The 22033-nt window shown below is 44.6% G+C and overlaps 1 long non-coding RNA gene across 1 annotated transcript; it reads left to right on the top strand.

Annotated features, from left to right (window-relative positions):
- Positions 1-3646: 3646 nt before the first annotated feature.
- On the top strand, positions 3647-15607 carry LOC143508249 (uncharacterized). The gene is made up of 2 exons (XR_013129260.1): positions 3647-6503; positions 6694-15607. It is a non-coding gene; the product is annotated as an uncharacterized LOC143508249 (long non-coding RNA).
- Positions 15608-22033: the final 6426 nt, after the last annotated feature.

Here is a 22033-nt window from a genome sequence, read left to right on the forward strand (position 1 = left end):
GGTGTAGTTAATGATTTTGGGCCCATTTGGAAACACTAGTTCAGTGATTCTGATTTCACATCTCAAGCTTGTGTTGATCTCCTGGATGCTCTCCAACTGCTGTCCACTATTGCTGTGTGTAAATGTGCTGCCCACACTAACGGTGCTGATTCTGTTTCTAGAGGGAACCAAGCTGCAGATGCAGCTGTCATGAGACCTGCTCTGTACCCCCCCCCCCCCCCCCCCCCACATGTTCCTCTGTTGACCTTGCAGCTCAGCCCCTCCCTCCCCCTCACAGATCTACAGCACACACACACAGGAGGAGAGGCCGTCTGGAAGAAAGCAGGATGTGCTTTTCAGGATGGTGTGTGGCGCTGTCCTCTGGGCCGCCGTGTTTGACTATATTCATGTTTCTTTACTATGTTAAATTGACCCATGGGAAGACCTGTGTGTCCAAAGGGGAGATGATTGATCAATTAAAGACCCATTGGTTCACACACAGGTTTACTAATTATGCACAGAAATGATGTGCAGAAATTCTGTCATGAATGCGTGATATAAGATATCTTTGTAATTGCACAAACAACGAAATTTAGTTGGAGCAATCCTCCTCCAAATGCCAACATAATTAAATAACAAATATCAAAAATATCAAGAATAAATATGAAAATATATAATAATTTAAAGTGACGTAGTGCATATGGAGCTGAGTGCAGTGTGCTACAGTGATTAAAATCTGTTGGGTTTATTGTGGTCAGTGTTCAGTAGTGTAACAGCTCTGTGATAGAAGCTGTTTTTTAGTCTTGTAGTCCGTGCATATAGTGTCCTGTAGCGTCTTCCAGAAGACAGTGGAGTGAAGAGACAGTGTCCAGGGTGTGTGTTGTCCTTTATTACAGCAGTGACTCACCTGGTGCAGCGGGTCCTGTATATGTCCTCTGGTCTGGGGAGCTGGTGCCCGTGATCCTCTCGGCAGTCTTGATAATACGCTGGAGATCTTTCCTATTGTCTGTAGTGCAGCCACAGAACCAAACAAATACAGTGTGTGAGGACGGACTCAATGACTGACCTGTAGAAGCTCACCAGCAGTTGTTGTGGGAGTTGTGCTCTCTTTAAGCACCTCAGGAAGTGTATCTTTGGAGACCTTTCTTGGCCGTCGCTGTGGTGTTGGTGGTCCAGGTCATGTTATGGCTGATGTTAACACTGAGATACTTGATACTCTTCACAGTTTCCACTCTCTCACCACTGATTGTGATTGGGTGATGGACGAGGGGTCTCAGTCTCCTGAAATCCAGGATCAATTCCTTCATCTTTGCTGCATTGAGGATCAAGTTGTTTTCCTGACTCCAGTCCTCCAGGTTCTCGACCTCTGACCTGTAGGCAGTTTCATCACTGGATGTAATCTTGAATGAATGAATGTTCAACTTATATAGCGCCTTTGTAGATACTCAAGGTCACTTTACAATTTTAATAGAAAAGTGTTTTTTCGGTGTAATAAATCATTTACAGAAGAGTTTGGGAGTTAGTTGGGAAACATTTTGGAACTCAGCCAAGATAGATAGATAGAGATAGATAGATACTTTATTGATCCCAGAGGGAAATTCCTGAATTCCAGTAACAGATAGGCACATAGGGTTATAAAGGGAAGAAAAGATAAAAAATATACAGTAGGTAAACAGTTTAAAAATCCTAAAGTTAAAAAATAAAATAATATAAGATAATATAATAAAATAGACTTCTCATGGCAAAAGTTAAAGCAGCAAAATTAGCATTGGAATAATGTACAGTTAGTGCAAGTAGTGCAGTAATACAGTAGTAAAGTGAAAAAGTACAGGTAATAAAATATATATATATATATATATATATATATATATATATATATATAATATATATATATATATATATATATATATATATATATATATATATAATAAAAATAAAAAAACTGAAAAATGCTGAAAAAAGAGGTATGGTACCAGGAGGGTGTTACGTATGATAAGGGGCTTTGTCCATTAGAGTGACCGGGTTGGGGGTGTCACAACGTTTGTAGTCTGCTATGCTGAGAGGAGTTGAACAGTCTAATGGCCTGGGGGGACAAAAGACTTCCTGAGTCTTTCGGTGGAGCAGGACTGGGACAGCAGTCTGGCCACTGAATGAGCTCCTCTGCCGGGTGATTGTGCTGTGCAGAGGGTGGTGAACATTGTCCATGATGTTTAGCAGTTTGTTGAGGGCTCTCCTCTCCGCCAGTGGTGTTAGGGGCTCCAGCTCTAAACCCAGCACAGAACCAGCTTTCCTCACCAGCTTGTCGAGTCGTCCAGCGTCCCTCTTGCTGATGCTGCCTCCCCAACATACTACAGCATAGAAGAGGACGCTGGCTACCACAGACTGGTAGAACATCAGCAGGAGCTTCTGGCAGATCCTGAAGGACGCGAGCCTCCTAAGAAAGTAAAGTCTGCTCTGGGCTTTCTTGTAGAGGTGGTCGGTGTTCACTGACCAGTCCAGCCTTTCATCCAGGTGCACACCAAGGAACTTGTAAGACTTAACTCTCTCCACATCGACCCCATCGATGGAGACTGGCTGCTGGGATGGCCTGGACCTTCTAAAGTCCATGCACATCTCCTTGGTTTTGGTGATGTTCAGCTGCAGATGGTTTGCTTTGCACCAAACCACGAAGTCCTCAATCAGGCTCCTGTACTCCATCTCCTGTCCATTACTTACACACCCCACAATTGCAGTGTCATCAGAGAACTTCTGCATGTGGCATGACTCCGAGTCGTATTTGAAGTCTGATGTGTACAGGGTAAACAGGACTGGAGAGAGGACGGTCCCCTGTGGTGCTCCTATGTTGCTGATCACTGTATCAGAGGAGCAGTCCCTGATCCTGACATGTTGTGGCCTCCCAGTCAGGTAGTCAGTGATCCAGGTGACCAGGTGCATGTCCACCTCCATCTTCACCAGCTTGTCTCTCAGCAGTAGGGGCTGGATGGTGTTAAAGGCGCTGGAGAAGTCGAAGAACATGACCCTCACAGCACCGCTCCCCTTGTCCAGGTGAGAGTGAGCTCTGTGCAGGAGATGGAGAATGGCTTCTTCCACCCCCACCTTCTCCCTGTAAGCAAACTGCAGTGGGTCCTCAGCATGGTGGACCTGAGGTCTGAGATGACTCAGCAGCAGTCGCTCCATGGTCTTCATCACGTGGGATGTCAGAGCAACTGGCCTGTAGTCATTCAGCTCCTTCGGGTGTGGCTTCTTGGGAACTGGAATGAGGCATGTTGTCTTCCACATGTCAGTAACCCTCCCTAGGCGTAGACTCAGGTTGAAGACATGTTAAAGCGGCTCCCCCAGTTGGACAGCACATGCTTTGAGCATTCTGGGGCACACTCTGTCCGGGCCAGCTGCCTTTCTGGGGTGAAGTCTCCTCAGCTGTCTCCTGACTTGGTCCGCAGTGAAGGTGGGGGGACTGCAAGAGCTGTTTAGTCTACTCACTGATGGTGGTGCTGATGTTGGCGGAGATGGTGGAGGTGAGGGTGGTGATGGTGACGGGGATTGTAGAGGTGAGGGTGAGGGCCGGTTCGCTGGCCATGGTGACAGTGTGGTAGTTGCTGCAGGAGGGGGGGAGGTGCAGGAGTAGGGGGCTGCCGGGGGGGCTAGTGGGGGTGACTGGGTGGTGAGTGACTGGGTGGTGAGTGCTGCAGGAGGGGAGGGGGAGGGGGCAGTAGGAGCAGGACAGTCAAACCTGTTGTAGAAGTGGTTGAACTGGTTTGCTCTGTCCACACCTCCATCCACTGAGTTGCTGCTCTTGTTTTTGCACCCTGTGATAGCTCTCATCGCACCCCAGACCTCCCTCATGTTATTGTCCTGCAGCCTTCTCTCCACTTTACTCCTATAGGACTCTTTGGCCTCTTTCAGACGTCCCTTGAGATCCCTCTGTACGCGCTTCAGCTCCACCGAGTTTCCATCTTTGAACGCCCTCTTCTTCTGATTGAGGAGGTCCTTGACGTCACTGGTGATCCAGGGTTTATTATTTGGGAAGCAGCGTACAGTCCTTGTGGGAACAGCTACGTCCATACAGAAGTTCACAGAGTCCGTAACGCAGTGTGTCAATCCCTCAATGTCCTCACCGTGTGAATGTAGTAGCACGCTCCAATCAGTGGTCTCGAAGCAGTCCATTAGGGCTTCTTCTGCTTCAGGAGACCAAACTCTGAATGAGCGAGAGGTAGAAGGCTGCCTCAGTACCAGTTGTTTGTACTGAGGCTGTAGGAAAACCAGATTGTGATCTGATTTTCCCAGTGGTGGTAGTGGAGTGGCCCTGTATGCGTCCCTCACATTAGCATACAGCAGGTCGATAGTCCTGTTTTTCCTGGTGGGACAGTCCACAAACTGGAAAAAGGCAGGCAGGGTAGAGTCCAGTGTGACATGGTTAAAGTCGCCAGAGATCAGACAGAAGGCGTCAGGGTGCTGTGTCTGTAGCGCTGCGACGGTGGAGTGGATGACGTCACACGCTGCCTGCGCGTCCGCCCGGGGTGGAATGTAAACACACACAAAGATGGCGTGTGAGAGCTCCCGCGGCATGTAATATGGTCTGAGGCTCACCGCTAACAGTTCTATGTCCCGACAGCAGATAACCTCCTTCACGTTTACATGACCGGGGTTGCACCACCTGGTGTTGATAAAAAGCGCAAGCCCCCCACCTTTGCGTTTCCCGCTGAGTTTTGGGTCCCTGTCCGCTCGCACCGTAGAGAATCCAGGTAGCTCCACGTTAGCGTCCGGGGTGTCAGGGGTGAGCCAGGTCTCGGTGAAACACAGCACACTGCACTCCCTGTAGAGCTTCTGGGTCTTCACCAGACTAGCCAGCTCATCGGTTTTGTTGGTCAGCGAGTTGACATTCCCCATAACCACCGACGGGACCGAGGGTTTGAATCTCCACCGCTTCTCCGTCTTCTTAGCCTTTAGCTTAGCCTTTAGCTTAGCACCGGCTCTGCAGCCCCGATACTTCCGCCTCAGCTCCCCCGGGATTGTTAGGACAATGCCCCCGCGTCCCATGGGACGGAGGCTCAGCAGTTGTTCCCGGGAATAGAATCGAAACTCTATGCTGCACTCCATACCACTCTGAAAATATATTATAATATCCTTAGGATATAAATAAGATGCACTATGGTCATGCGTAAAAGCCTAAGTCAATAAATAAAGTTTAAAGAAAAACTCGAGAAAAAAACAAAGCACACAAGACGGAGCTACTGGAAAAGGCAGCCACTCGCGGCGGCGCCGGAAGACGAATCAAATATTATTATAATAAATTTTATTTTATAAATAAAATAAATATTATAAATATTATTATAAAGAATATTTACATTTACATCATTTGGCAGACGCCCTTATCCAGAGCGACTTACATTTTAATCTCATTTTTTATACAAGTGAGCAATTGAGGGTTAAGGGCCTTGCTCAGGGGCACCTCAGTCATGGCCTCAGGTCTGGGAATCAAACCTGCGACCCTCCGGTCACAAGACCAGTTCCCTACCACCAGGCCATGACTGCCCTATTATTAAAATATTAAAATAAATGAAACTATTAATAATGAAAACTTGAGGAGCTCCACAAAGCTCCATTGATAATGTACAGACTGGTGGAAAGATCTGGAGAATTTAGACATAACATGAACACAGGCAGATAATGAAAGGGCCTCTACATGCTGCTGGATGAACTGTGGATGTAGGATGACACTGTAAAAGGCCTCATTTGATAAAGGTCCAGATCAGAGGATCTTTAAACAGATAGAACTTTTACATTTGGACCTAATACATATATAATGTGTATATGAATGTGTATATGAATGTGTATATGAATATGAATGACTGGGGTGTGAAGTCATGATGATTGGACATAATGGTGGAATCTAAAGTAGATATGTAAATAGAGTAGGAGGGGCAATGTGTATTTCCTCTGATCCCTCGCATTTAAACTGCATTTAACTGCTTTGAGTTGTGCTATGTCTATGATGGAAATGGACATTAAAGTCGACCCAGCACCACCTTCTGTGTCTGCTGCATCTGTCACCTCGTTACAGAATATACCGTATGAATAAACATTAGTGCTCCTCTGAGCCCTGGAGACTTTCATGTTGGGGGGAGACTCAACTGTACACCAACGTTGATCTACAATAAAGTGGGACCTGTTATTCTCATCAAGTGATCTTGGAGTCTGTCTTCTTTATTTTATTACTCTGTTCTTTATTTGTTTAAGGATAATTCAGTGGTACTAGCTTTAATGTGGGACTAAGGAACCACAAATATTTACTCGCTCCACACATACGCAAGAACTGAGAAGGGAGAGAAAGAGGAAAATGTGGAAAATGAAGACTTAAAATACTTTGTCTGATTAAAGAATCTGTGTGTAATGTGTCACTCACTGTGGGTCAGGGGTCACAGGCCCACTGCTGAAGGCAAGAGGCTGATGCATGGACCAGTCACTCTTCATAGACACACAGCTGGGTACTGGAGATGATTCACTCTTCATAGACACACAGCTGGGTACTGGAGATGATTCACTCTTCATAGACACACAGCTGAGTACTTGAGATGATTCACTCTTCATTAACACACAGCTGGGTACTGGAGATGCTGCTCTCTTCACCCTGATGAAGATGAGGAAAGTGTTGAGTAATTATGTTCTTCACTACATCTCATTTATCCTGAATATTCCCTCTTCCTGTTTCCTCAGATTAAGTGTTGATGTAAAGCTCCTCACTTTGGGTCAGAGGTTCCTCCTCCACTGCTGGAGTTATGAGGCTCTATCATGGAGTTGTTCCTCTTCACACACACACAGCTGGACACTGGAGATGCTGCTCTCTGCTCCCTGTCAACAGTTCATCATAAAGAGGAGGAGCAGGACACTGACACACTGATTACAATGAACCTGATGTCACTGCAGTGTGACTCTGCAACCAAACACAAGCCCAGTAACACTTGTGAAGGAAATATTGATTATATTCATGTGTGATTCATGTTAATCATGTCCATGCAGACACTATAGCATGGTCTGTGTGAAAAGTACTGCTTAGTAATTAACTGTAACCATATTGAAGATGTTTTTCTGTAAGACTGAAGTTTTCTGTGCAGCAGCAGAGTTGGTGATAATATTGCTTATCCGTTTCTAAGCAAAATTCTTAATGCTTATTCTCTTTTAGCAAAAATGATTTCAGTAAATTAGCCATTTTAACTGAGTGTATAGATGCTATAAAGATCTAGATGAACTGCAACTTTCTTAAGCTGAACCAAGATAAAACGGAGGTTCTGGTTGTGGTTTCTGATAAAATCCCTAGGGAGGTAGAGGTGGCTCTTGGTTCTCTCACATCAAGAGTAAATGCTCTTCCTAGAAATCTTGGAGTTATCTTTGACCCTCAGCTACAACTCAATGAACACATCAAAAAGCTTATTCAGTCATGCTTTTTTCAGCTTAGGAACATTGCAAAAATCAAGCATATTCTATCATTTCAGGACTTGGAGACAATCATACATACATTTGTGTCTTCGTGCATAGACTATTGCAATGCCTTGTACACTTGCCTTAGCCAAGGATCTTTGGCAAAGCTTCAGATGGTGCAGAACGCAGCTGCACGGCTTTTAACCAGAACAAGACGTAGGGAACACATCACTCCAGTGTTGGCCTCCCTGCACTGGTTGCCAGTGAAGTGGAGAGTGGATTTTAAGGTGCTTGTTTTAACGTATAAGGCTTTACATGGTGAGACGCCAGAGTATATTTGTGAGTTATTAGTTCCCCATTCCACTTCAAGGTCACTGAGATCTACAGACAAAGGGCTTCTGATGGTGCTGAGAACAAAACTCAAGCAAAAGGGTGACCGTGCATTCCCGTGTATGCACCTAAACTCTGGAATAGTCTTCCTGTAAACATCAGATTTACAGATTCCATATCATCTTTTAAAAAACTGTTGAAAACCCATTTTTATTCCCAAGCCTTTGAAACAGTGTTAATTTCGTTGACGAATAATTTTCGTCATAGTTTTCGTCAACGAACCTTTTTTCATGACGAAAACGAGACGATAACTAAATTAAAACTATACGAAGGGATAAAAACGATGACGAAATTAAAGGACATTTTCGTCAACGAATAAAAACGAGACGAAAATATTGGCCAGCGACGACATTCAATCAGACCTGATTTATTTTTGTGAAAGGTAGGGATAAGTTAAGAAGAGATCCAACCGTAACTACTTTAGCGTACACGGAGAGGCGGGACAAACCGGGTAACCATCCAATCAGAACTAACGTCTTCACATCGCGCAGAACCCGTTAGGACAAAACTAGCCCGTGAACTGTGGTCACTCATGAAATTAAACTCGACGTTAACTCGACAATGTCAGCAGGGAGATAGATGAGCGGCGATATATGGACACATTTCTCCTTTGACTTTGAGAAAAACAAGATGCTGTGTAAACCATGAGGAATGATGATGTCGGGACAAATACGACAAATGAAACGACATCTGCGGGCTATGGCATTGTTTTACGGCGCACAGTTTTATATAGAATCTAATATGCATTGTTCATAAACTCCATATGTTTTCAGGTAGAGCGGACCTACTGGTCATCAATGTTTTGTTATTGTTATGCTCAATAACTATAAGTTCAGGTCAATAGAGTTGTTTGGAAATTTGTTTTTGTATATATTGCACATACAAAAAATAATATTCTGTAACTGGTTAATAAATGTTTCATTTTGTGCAAGTGTATATAATGACTACTACACCATTTATATTTTAGTCAACTAAATTATTTTGATATTATTCGACTAAATTCTAATGATAATTAGTCGACTAAAACTAGACTAAGACTAAAAACAAATCAATGACTAAATTATGACTAAAACTAAATTACATTTTAGTCAAAAGACTAAGACTAAAACTAAATCAAAAATTTCTGTCAAAATTAACACTGCTTTGAAACAGTCCACAATTAAACTTTGAGCCTGGCGGTTTTGCTTAGTTGTACTTAATTTGTGTTACATACCTATTTTAAGTCCTTTTATGTTTTTATATGTTATGCATTTTATGTACAATTTTTATGTTTTTATTGACATTTTTCATTTTTGTATTTTATTTTAGAGTTGTAAAGCACTATATATAAAGTGCTATATAAATAAATTTACATTTACATTTACAAGCACCCAAGGTTGAATCCCAGGGAAACTGACAACTGCTCCTTGGAAGCAGGCATCAATAGTTTTTTCTACACACACACACTTTGACTATAAGAATCTGGACTGAGAGAGACAGTTCAGAGTTACTGCATGAAGCGTAAGCTTCACATCATACTTTTATACTTTTATATTTTGTAACTCTCTTGCTATCAAATAAATACTGCATAATATATTATAAGACCTCGAATTCTGTGCCATCAATTCCACCACAGAATTTGGCGTAGCCGGCAGGATGAGCGAGGATCGTAGCGGAGGAATTAACTGAAGCTCACCGAGGACGCTCCTCAGTCTGGGACTGAGCTGGATGACGGGAACCCCACAAGCTAAAGGGAAAGTACCGCCAGGGTGTAGCTGAAAGTTCTGACCTCGCTGACGACTCCCGCCTCATCCAACGAACAAAAAGAACGTGGTGGTGGCACGCAATCGTAAGTGAATAAAAAAAACTTGTTTGTAGTTTTCCACGGAATAGGCGTCCCTGCCTGCATTGAAATAGGAAAAGAATATTACTCTGGGAGTAATAAAGAGCCTATTAAGAGAATAGGCCTATTTAGACGCCTAACTAGAGAAAAGGTCGTTCTTGTAGACGTACATTAACGTATAAGGACCCGGGTCGATTCAGTGCGAGGCTATAGGATGGACCTATTCACGGCCATTGTTGGAACTAAATTGAGATCCAATTTATGTTAAGCAGTAAATAAGTGTTTTTGATAGCAATTTGTATTTTTAATAGCAATTTGTATTTTGATTATTTAAAGGATGGGTTTAAGTAACAGTAAAAAAATATGCCTTTGATGTCAGCCAACATCCCAATAGCATTTTTGAACAGATGAATAGACTTTATGGTACTGACTGCTGCAAACATGTTCCATACTAGATAGAAAATTGTGGGTTTGCGCCAAGTGGCTCACTGAGTGTGGTGTATTTGGGAAAGTTGATACAAAGGGTTCAAGAGAGACCTAAAAAGGATAATAAGAAAGCATTTTGATGACAATAAAGAAGATATGTTGCACAAGGCAAAGTGTTGGTTACAGGAGGCTCAAAAAAGAGCTAATATGCAAAAGAAGGTTAGGCAGGTAGGGCTTGGAGAAAATACTAATACGGTGTCCCAGTGTGTCTCCTTAGCTGATCCTGACCTCGATGCCACCCCAACGAGATGTCGCCCACCACCCGGAGTACCTGGGGGAGAGGGAGCTGCTGCAGCTGCACCACTCCCACACCCGCCTCACAACAGATACCCACCGTTGTGGATACCCGCCGCCAATCAGGCAGCCCACCAGATGATGATAACCACGCCCGAACCAGTGGTCACACAGTTCCCGATGGTAGAAGTCTCCGGCCCGGACAGAGTTATCATGGTGCACAGACACTGGACTTCTGATGACATCATGAAAGCAGCCGAGGGTATGGGCAAACCATCTGACATAGGAGGACGGCGCTTTGGAGAAGAACTTGTGGCTTTTGTTCGGTCCTGTAGACCGACCCAATCAGAACTGAAACGTACTGGTGGTCAAACTCGGACCTCAGTTCAACAAGATCGACCGTGACTGGAATCCAGGTGATGTCCGTCTCCACCTTCCTGAGTGGGATGCCCCTGATGGAGGGGGAGCTGATCTGAACGGACCATACAGAGACATGATAAGACGTCTGGTGGAAAGAGTGGAAGCTGCCTATCCAGTCTCCGTCAACACAGACAAGATAGCAGTTTGCAAACAAGAAGATGGAGAGTCTATCAGTGACGTCCTCGTTCGACTGACCAGAGTCCATACAGACCACTGCAGAATCGAAGCACCAGCACAACGTGCCAACGGCCCGGCAGACGTCGGCTCGTGGGAAGCCCATCTGAGAAACAGTTTCCTGGAGAACATGAAAAAAGACATCAGCGACCTCATCAGAGCCAACTGCATTGCATACAACAGAGCTCCTCTGTCGGTGATAGAAGATCACTCTAAACACCACGAGGCACAGCTCATAAATAAGGAGAAGAAGAAAACTCAGAAACAGAGCGACATACAGCAGCAAGCTATGCTGACTATGGTCCAGACCAGCCAAGATTACATCAGTAGCAGAGGAAGAGGCCGAGGCAGAGGCGGAGAAGATGGAGGAGGTGGTGGACAGAGAAACAAAGACAAAGACGCATGCTACAATTGCGGCAAACAAGGACATTTTGATAGAGACTGTCCAGAGTCCAAAGATGGCCATCTGACCACTGAGGAAAGAGGCCAGGACTGACGGGCGGCGGGGAGGCAGGACAGCGACGGGCCACTGAGGGTAGAATACAGCAAAAGGAAAGTACCAAATTTAGATTACTCTTTTGTCCAGCTAATTAGTAAAAACCCAGCAGCACTCCCACAGGTAGAAATAATGGTTGAAAAACGAAAACTTTGAGCAACAGTGGAGCTCAAAGTGGAGCAACACACTCCGTTATAATGGCTGACCAGATAAATTGTGAAATGAAGCATGATAAAACTGTCAGAGTAATGGGTGTGGGAGGGCTAACTGTCTTAGAGAGAGTGTCTGTGTTTATACAGTGTAATGTAGATAATAATGATTTGAACATAGCTTCCTGATCTCCGCTACGTGCCCAGCTAATGTAATGTTTTGAGATTTGATGTGTAAATTGCAATACACACTCCAAAGTGGCCAGAATGGGCTATTTTTGTTTTGGGGAGAGCCCCAATTAATTCAATTGGCATCAGGACAACCAGGTTATGCCTATAAATGGCAGTACAGGGGCACCGAAGGGGGAATCAGAAAGCATTTCATGGCATACATGACTTATGTGTTACCAGCAGATTTTTCACATTAAACCAAGTGACACATTTCATTGCACAAACATATCTGACGGACCAGATACAGAGTATGAGACCAGGTTCTATGCAGAGCTGCATGACTTAATGACCATGACTGACTTGAACGACACATGGGCAGCAGGCCTAGTGAGATTGAGTGAAGGACAAATGAATCTCTATTGTGTTCCATGGGCCACGCCCCACATATCACTACCTAACACACTGGAATTATTTGACCAAAATGACAAAACACAAACAAAGGCCATACCTATGACCCTCCTGCCAGCGAAAGAATTAGAATTGGCAAAAGTTCCGCAAGCTCTGTTGGTTAAGGGAAAGAACGATGTGGGCCTCATTAAAAGATGTGTGCATCGTTCCCAAATCTGATTACAGACCCAAACAACACCCATACCCATTGAAACCTGAAGCCATGAAAGGCATCAGGTCCGTTTTCCAATAACTACGAGAGGCTGGCGTGATAGTGCCATGCAAAACCTCACCAGTAAGAATTCCCAGTTTTCCCAGTTAAGAAGCCAGGGCGAGAGGAATGGAGGTTTGTTCCGGATTTGCAAGCTGTCAAGTGGCAGCACACCCTAGATCCCCAGAAGTCCCAAATCCTTACACCATTCTCTCTCAGGTTCCCCCAGACAGCTAGTGGTTCAGTGTAGTGGATCTTGCCAATGCATTTTTCTTTTTTTTTTTTAGCATTCCAGTTCATCCAGATAGCCAGATTGGTTTGCCTTTTCAGAAATGAATGAATGTTTCAATTTATATAGCGCCTTATCTAGATACCCAAGGCACTTTACAATTGTTAACACAGCTACGTTACAGACAACCAATCACACACCGGCGAGAAGCGGCAGCCAATTGCGCACAGCGTACTCTCTACCGGGATCCACAGCCCCCTGGGGGACTGAATGGGGTGCAGGAAGGGGAGAGAGGACAGACCCTAGTGGCAGAGCACCATCCACCACTGGGCACACAAGCACACACACATTCATGCACACACACTCAGACAACAACTTGTTTTTATTGAACAGAGAGAGACACAGACACACACTCAGGGAGAGACACAGACTTAGGGAGAATTTTGTCTGGGACTGCCAATTTTACATAACCTCCATGTTTTTGGACTGTGGGAGGAAACCGGAGATCCCGGAGGAAACCCACGCAGACACGGGAAGAACATGGAAACTCCACTCAGATAGGGACTTGAACCCAAGACCCCAGTGCTGAGAGGCAAACGTGCTAACCACCAAGCCACCATGCTGCCTATGCTGAAATAAAAAATAAAAAAAAATACACATTCACTAGATTATGTCAAGGTTACTTTGAATCACCCACCATTTACAATGCTGCACTACATGTGAGATTAGAAACATTTGAACTTCCAGAGGGAACAGCTTTATTTCAAAATACGAATGATCTCTTAGTTTGTGCTCCAAACAGAGACCTTTGCAGACAGGCCACAGTGGCACTGCTAAATCATTTAGCAGAGGAAGGCCACAAGGCATCCAAATCAAAGTTGCAATACTGCAGAGAGAAAGTAAACACGAGAAAGGACACGTTATCTCACAACAAACCATACTCAAGCTTCCCAAACTGCGAACTAAGAAACAACTGTTATCATTTCTTGGCATGTGTTCATATTGTCGCACCTTTATTTTCTCCTATACAGAGAACGAGGGGCCCCTCAGATAACTGATTCCCACCAAAGGATCCAGCACTTCAACATTTGAGTTGACTCCCGAGGGGGAGGCAGCTATTCAGCTCAGGCAGCTGAGCTAGTAGCCCTCACCAAGGCCAAATTGGCCCAAGGGAAAACAGTGAATATCTGTACAGACTCCAGATATGCTTGGGGAGTAGTGTACGATTTTGGCGCCATATAGAAAGACAGAGATTTCCTAACTAGTTCTGGCAGCAAAATTAAGAACCACAAACTAGTAGCGCAACTACTAGATGCTGTCCAGCTACCAGCACAAGTAGCAATCATTAAATGCGCAGCGCACACCTCATCCCAAGATGAGGCAGCGAGAGGTAATGCTTTTACAGATGCCACTGCAAAAGCCACAGCGCATGCGACGCCTAACTTACAAGCCACCCAACAAGAACATGCTTCCACCCCAATAACTACAATTGATATCCAACAAATGGCCTCCTCAGAGGAGAAGGCCCAGTGGAAACGGGCGGACTGTGTTAAAACAGGAGGCGTAAGGGTACACCCTGATACTGCTAGACCTTGCCTACCAAAGGCTTACATGCGAGGCCTAGTTAGGATTGCTCATGGGAGGAGTCACATGAGCAAAGGGGGAATAGACCAGGTATCACTACTTATACTCAAAGGTTTTGTTAAAAATGTTTGATCTGTACACAGAACTCCACTAGAAGAGACACTAACACAATACCAGCCCCATCAGGACACCTGACAGAACCGTTTCAAAATTGGCAAATAGACTTTGTGAAACTAACACCATCTGAAGGAAAGAAGTTCCTTCTAGTATGTGTATGCATGTTCAGAATTGGGTGGAAGCTTTTCCAACAGGGAAACAGGACAGTGATGCGGTTTCTAAGGTGTTCCTGAGAGAGATCATTCCCCGGTGGGGTCTGCCACAGAGAATTTCCAGTGATAACGGGGCACCCTTTGTCCACGCAGGACTTCAAAATCAGACTAAATATGTAGGTATAGACATGCGCAAGCATTACAGCTACCACCCTGCAGGCGCAGTGCAAAGAGCAAACTGCACAATAAAAGCAGGTCTTGTCAAGACCAGCCAGGAAACAGGGATGTTCTGGACAAAATGTTTGCCATTAGTGTTGTGGCAGTGTAAGACCAAACCACAAGCTAAGACAGAGCTGTCAGCATTTGAAATTGTCTTTGGCAGGCCTCCCAACACAGGTCTCGGACCCGCAGAGCTGGAGATGCACCTGTTGAATGAACAACTAATTCAAAAGTTTGTCTTTGTACAAGTCTATGTACTGTGTCTAAGCAGGTGAAAGCAGTGTTGCTAGAACCAGCAGACCATCTGCTCCACTCCTTCATTCCTGGCGACTGGGTTGCAGAACCAGATGATTCCTAAAGCTTTCTGAAAGAATGACTACTTGATATTGATTATATTCATGTGTGATTCATGTTAATCATGTCCATGCAGACACTATAGCATGGTCTGTGTGAAAAGTACTGCTTAGTAATTAACTGTAACCATATTAAAGATGTTTTTCTGTAAGACTGAAGTTTTCTGTGCAGCAGCAGAGTTGGTGATAATATTGCTTATCCGTTTCTAAGCACCCAAGGTTGAATCCCAGGGAAACTGATAACTGCTCCTGGGAAGCAGCATCCTTAGTTTTTTCTACACACACACTTTGACTATAAGAATCTGGACTGAGAGAGACAGTTCAGAGTTACTGCATGAAGCGTAAGCTTCACATCATACTTTTATACTTTTATATTTTGTAACTCTCTTGCTATCAAATAAATACTGCTTAATATATTATAAGACCTCGAATTCTGTGCCATCAATTCCACCACACACTACAGGAAAAGGACATTTTAACATATTAGTTCATTACGTTTTCCTGTTTCTGTAACTGTTGTATAGTGTTGTATATAAATTAAACATTCATTCATTCATATGTACTTGAATGCTTACTTGACTGACATGTTACACTATCACCATCTCTTGGTAACCAGTATCACTCTTTTTTAGCTAATGTTCCACTTAGATGTTCCAGTTCAGAACGAATAAAGTGTGATTTAAAGCCCAAGACATTCCTTTCAATGGGACAAAATCTAGTCTATTCAGTGACTAAATGAGAAAAACATCAGCTGGGAAACGTTAGAATCTTTACAGATTCAGCTGAAAAATCTTAAAATCGACATGTGTGACGACCTTCTCGTTAATTCCGTATAGAATTAAAATAAGGGTGGTAGGGTACGTTACCTGTTGCTTTTTTTTTCGTACTGTTTGTTGATAAAGACAGAAAGAAATAGCACAAATAGCACACTCAAGAGAAAAAAACTAACTTATGAACAGAACAGAGAAGAAAATTCTAGGGGGATCAAGATCATAAGAAAACATTCAAAGCCGTACATTCCTCAATGGTTCGAAGTGCCTTTTGTGTGTCTGAGTCTTTGATTGTCCGAATGTATTGCTTGATCTCATTGTGAAAAGCAATAAAATCACGTTGCGGTCCCCGACCCCTCCCTTTTGGGCGTGTGTTTACGTTGTCTGCGTCTACTCGTCGGATATGGAGGGAGCAACACCCCTCTCCTTCCCGGGACCTCTTGCCCCTGAGGGTTGGCTCGCTCGAACTCTGCTCCATGGAGAAGACCCCTGAGAGTGAGTTTGAGGGGAAGAAATCAGAGGGCGAGGAGGAAGAGGAGACCGAGGACTATCCCCCCTCTGTATGCTCCGCTCCAGTACCAGTACCAGTACTATGGTGAGGGCGAGGAGGAAGAAGAGGGCGAGGAGGATGAAGATCAGGCTCCCTCGGTTTGTTCCGCCCCACCGTTGACTACGGTGAGGGTGAAGGGGAAGAAGAGGAAGCTTATCCCCCCTCTATGCTCCGCCCCCACCGAGTACTACGGTGAGGGCGAGGAGGAAGAAGACCATCCACCTTGGGTCTGAATGGGTCTGAGTGGGTCTGACGACACTTACTCTCCTCTCTCCTCGACCCCTCTCGGGAAACTCCACCTCCTCCTGGCGCTCGCCCCCACGGACCTGGCAGTGGGAGCGTCTTCCTCGACCTCCATCTCCTCCTCACTGCCCAGGCTCCAGCTCAGGCTCCAATTGTAGAATTCTGGGACCAGCCCTTCAGTGCCAGGTGACCTATTATTTTTTAATTGATTGATTGCATCTATAACCTCCTCAAGTCTAATAGGACCATCACACAGAGCCATCTCATCTTCGGAGATTCCCCAGGAGGAATCCAAGGCCCAAAGAAACCAAATGAAACAACAAAAGAAATATCTAACCAACTCAAAACACAAACAAGGAAATAAACAAACCAAATAACCAAACAATAAATTCAATAACAAGGAATTAATACCAGTGGTGGACTGGGGAGAAAAAGTGGCCCGGGAGTTCCTGACAGACTGGCCCACTATATATATTGTAACGTACTGTGCAAGGCAGAACAGGGAGGCGGACACAAACGCTGAGGAGAGCGAGATTTATTAAATGGATTTCCAAAAGCAGAGTTGAAATACGGGTCATAATGGGTGGGCAATCAGAACAAGAAATGTAGACAGGCATAACGACACAAGGAATAAACAAGGTACCAAGACAACGAACGAATACTCAAAACAAACATGGGAAAACGCATACAAACTAGGATAACCAGGTACAGAGCACACGAATGACTAAGCAGGAAACTAACAGATCAGGAACACTAAACAAAACAACCGATACAGACATGGGAGACACAGGGACTAATATACATGGAACTAAACTAGACACAGGTGAGGACGATGATAACGAGGCGTGGCAGACAGACAGAAACCGGGGCAACAGACAAGCAAGGCGGGGCTAACGGGCAAGGAACAACAGAGACACAAGGAACAGAGACACTGGAGTGACAGTGAGGAGAGGGGGCGGATCCCTACGTGACATATATATATATTATATATATATACATAATGTGTAACGAATCAAGGAACAGAGACACTGGAGTGACAGTGAGGAGAGGGGGGCGGATCCCTACGTGACATATATATATTAGGGGTGGGACGCGATCAAAAAAATTAATCGAATTAATCGGAAGCTTTGTAATTAATTAATCGAAATTAATCGCATTTTAATCGCATTTCAGTATTTAACATGAGAAATTCATTTAAGTTTGAATGATGAATGAATCAATGAACATAATCATAAACTTCAACATCTTGTTTATTTTTCCACCAGTCTACTACGAAGACCAATATATGTGTAGTGTGCAGAAAACAGTTCAGAACATTGGAAATTCTGACCAAAAATGTTGTTTAATTTAGGGAGTTTTGCTCAGGATATTGGAAGAATTGAAGTAAATCAGAAGATGTTTTTTAATACCATTTTAGATGGCAGACTTTCTTTAATTTCCCAGGCCTCTGCCACAGGCATCTCCATAGTGCCTAGAAGTTGTCTTCTGCATGCTCAAAGCAAATGACTGGATCTTCATCATCTATAGATTCATCATCTATAATATGAGCTGTCACACCAAGATCATTCTTGTTGCTAACAGAGGTCCAGTGATCCCCAGTCAGAGCCACATTTGTGGCACTCTTCACAATAACCTGTTTTAATTCTTTCCTCATCATACAGCTGCTGGATTTTCTTCGACATTGTCTTTCTGTGGTGAGTTTCCCAAAACGTTCTTACGTACGAGGTTAAGAAGTACCTGGCGCTAAGAACGTTTTGGGAAACTCACCCCTGGACGGTAGTTCGTAACTTGCATCAGTTGACGCAATTCGCAGCGCTTCTTGTAAGCATTTATCTTCGACCACAGGGCGCGGACAACACAAATAATGTGACGCATCATGTATAAACGCGTGCGGAGTCGCGCGCCATTCGCGAAAGTTTAATCCAGTCTTAATGGTCCAATGAAGGTAATTTAAAAACCAGGACGTTTCCTCACAGGATGTGAATTACGGACGTTTGGTCTCCCTATCGTACTAGGAATACATTTAGCAGCTAAGTTACCATTACTGACCTGCGCGTTAAGCTGGGCGTACACTGTGCGATTTTTGGCCCATTTTCAGCCGATTTTTCACTCGTTTCGGCTCAATCGCGTGTCGTGCATCGTATAGTTTACACAGGTAAACGAGGAACGATTCACACCTCACGACCAACTCCCGATCAGAAATCGCAGCGTCGCAAGAACATCAAACATGTTTGAAATTCAAATCGCTCCTCGTGAGAGTATCGCACTGTTGAAGCAGCTCCACGAGCCGACTCTCCCTGCGATTTAGTCGTACAGTTTGAGCTGGAGCTGAGTACACGATTTAAAATATCGCACAGTGTACGCCCAGCTTTAGCCGCAACATGTTTTGCGTTGAGGTGGTAACAAGGGTGGAAGTGCTCCTGTGATAAGCGAACTCCTTCCTACATAAAGTGCAAATAACACTATTTTTGTTTGTACTTCCATCTGGAAGTTTCTTATATTTAAATTTCCCATCCACCAACGTAGCCTCTTCAGTCATCTCCATCATGCTCATCTTATTGTGCGTCCATATAATCTGTATGCCCGGAACTCGCGCACTGAGAAACATTCCACGGTGCAAAAGTGTCTCGTCCGTTAAATGCGTTAAAATGCGTTAATTTTTTTAGTGCGTTAATTTTCCTGTAATTAATTAATCGAAATTAACGCGTTAAAGTCCCACCACTAATATATATATATTATATATATATACATAATGTGTAACGAATCAAGGGGGCAGGTGTGACGCAAAAGCAAGCGCTCAAATAATTTATTCAATAAAACAGGCAACAGACTACACTCAGTAGTCTATCAGTGAGCTCCAACTGCTGACCCCGCCCACAGATCTTTTTAATGGATGCGCAATGCCCCATATTTCAAAGTACAGATTTGGCACGTCACGTGGTTAATATACTGCCACAATTTTACAATACTGTCATCATACTGCCCAATCCTAGTAGGTGCTATTATTAGCTAAGCTCAGCAAGTTTTAAAATAAATATATATTAAAACACACATATGCTCCTCTGTTCATTGCAGATGCACTTTTGAAATAATAACAATGTTGCAGTAGGCAAATTGCCCTGATTTGCACTGGTGGTAGTTGTTGTTTTTATTTTTTAAATTTATTATTAATATTTAAAAGTTGTTCTCTACACTACTTTATGTAAAATATGCCCTGCAAATCAGGGCAATTTGCCTGATCAATCAACCCCGAGAGGTAACAGTGCCACCTGCTCCATTTTTAAGTAAACCTCACCAATGAATGAATTCACTTCAGCATTTTATATGAATGAACGATGAATTAACTTGTAGCCTAACTTGAAAAAGGATATGGATCAGTCCATTTGTTTTTATTGATTCATCAGGCCTCATAGTCTTTCAGCCATTCGGGAGGCCTCCGCTCTCTGGCCAGATGCACTCGGTCAGCAGGCTGGTTCCTCTCAGGTGCATGTGCTTCAGCTGCTGCAGTCGTAGGTTGCTCTGAAGACGTTGTAACAGTGTCCTTGTTATCGGTGTGCTGATCTGGTGGCTTCACAGCTGCATCAGGCACTCGTGTAAGCTGAGAAGAATACCAGTTCTTTCCGTCTGCAAGTTTGAACGTTCCTGGTCCCACTCGTTTTTGGATTTGAACTGGTTGAGTGAATTTGGGATGACCTTTGGGAACATGAGTCTGTTTTCTCACCTGAACTTTGTCTCCTACTTTGAAGGCCGGTGTGTGCGCCCCCGTCTTTTCATCACAGTATGTCTTCACCTGTGACTGGCGGTTTGACACCCGGTGGTGCACTTCCCCATCCTGGTCAGAGCAGGGCGACAGTGGCATGACGGCAAGCTTGGTACGCATCTTACGACGAAACATCAGTTCAAAAGGTGACACACCTGACATGGCATGTGGTGTTGCACGGTAAGTGTGCAGAAAGTCTGTCACTGTCGCTTTCCATGGTGCATTTTGGACAATTGCAGCTTACACCACACTTTTCAGCACTCGATTAAATCTTTCCACAGCACCATTGGATGCAGGGTGGTACACAGACACTCTGGTGTGTTTGATGTTGCGTTCAGCAAGGAATGTAGACAGTGCAGTGGAGATCAGTTGTGGACCGTTGTCTGTCACTACATACTCAGGGTTGCCATAGCGACTAAACGTTGTATTGAGAAAGCTAATCACAGTCTCTGTAGTGATAGAGGGTGTGAATGCAACTTCTGGCCATTTTGTGTAATAGTCAGTTAAAGGGATGGCATATCTGCAGTCCCATGTGGCTGTTTCGAATGGTCCCACGATGTCAAGGCCTAACTTGATCCACGGAGCGGAAGGTAGAGATACAGGCTGTAGTGGTGTGGTGAAGGTCTTTGCTGTACGATCCAGGCTCTGGCAGAGTGTGCATGCAGACATGTAGGATTGGGTCAGTGCATCCATTCCAGGGAACCAACACAACTCACACAGCCGTTGTTTTGTTCACACTCTGCCCTGGTGGTTCTCATGTGCAGCACAACTAGTGTTTTCCACAGGGAACGAGGCACCAGGAAGCGAGAGCCACGGAGCACTAGGTACCATGTACGCTCAGTTCATAGTGCATTTTGAAGCAGGGCTGAAGGTCAGAGCTCAGGGCTTTTTGCCACGCAGCCTTTTTGAATTTGTAAGCGTAAGGCTGAGAGCTCTGTGCATGACACGGAAGCAGACTGGAACTCAGCAGGTGTGACGGTTGCTCTGGCTGTGGAGAGTAGGGCAACAACCTCAGGCTCTGTCTCAGGTTCATCAGCATCAGGTGTAGGCAAGGGTAAGAACCACAGACAGTCTGCAGTTTGGTTCTGTGCTCCAGCGCGGTAGACAACATCGTAATTGGAGCAGAGCAGTCGTGCTGACCACCTGGTGATGCTCATTCCAGCCCTGTCAGTGTCTTTGGTGCAGAGGAGTGTAGTGAGGGCCTGATGGTGGGTGCGTAGGGTGAACTATGACCCCACAGGTACGTTCTCCATTTCTCCACCCAAACACACGCTAAGACTTCTTTCTCCACAGTCACATACTTCCTTTCAGCCTGTGTAAGTGTCCTAGACACAAAAGCAACAGTGCGCTCACTGTCATCAGGGTGAATCTGTGTGAACACAGCGCCTGTGCCGTAGTCAGAGGCATCTGTAGAAATGACACAGGGCAGCACAGGGTCGTACAGGGCAAGTGCAGAGCTGTGCACCAGCAGTTGTTTCACCTCATTGAAGCATTTGTCAGCCTCGTCAGTCCAGCTGTACTCTGTGTCAGTGCACAAGCACGCAGTGGCTCCACCACGGTAGCGTAGTTGGGTATGAATTTGTTGTACCATGAAAGCATCCCAAGGAATAAACGTAAGGTAGCTGCATCATTTGGTGGAGGTGCTTGTTTGATGGCTTGGA

The sequence above is a fragment of the Brachyhypopomus gauderio genome, unplaced genomic scaffold, assembly GCF_052324685.1.
Source record: "Brachyhypopomus gauderio isolate BG-103 unplaced genomic scaffold, BGAUD_0.2 sc858, whole genome shotgun sequence".
NCBI lineage: Eukaryota > Metazoa > Chordata > Actinopteri > Gymnotiformes > Hypopomidae > Brachyhypopomus > Brachyhypopomus gauderio.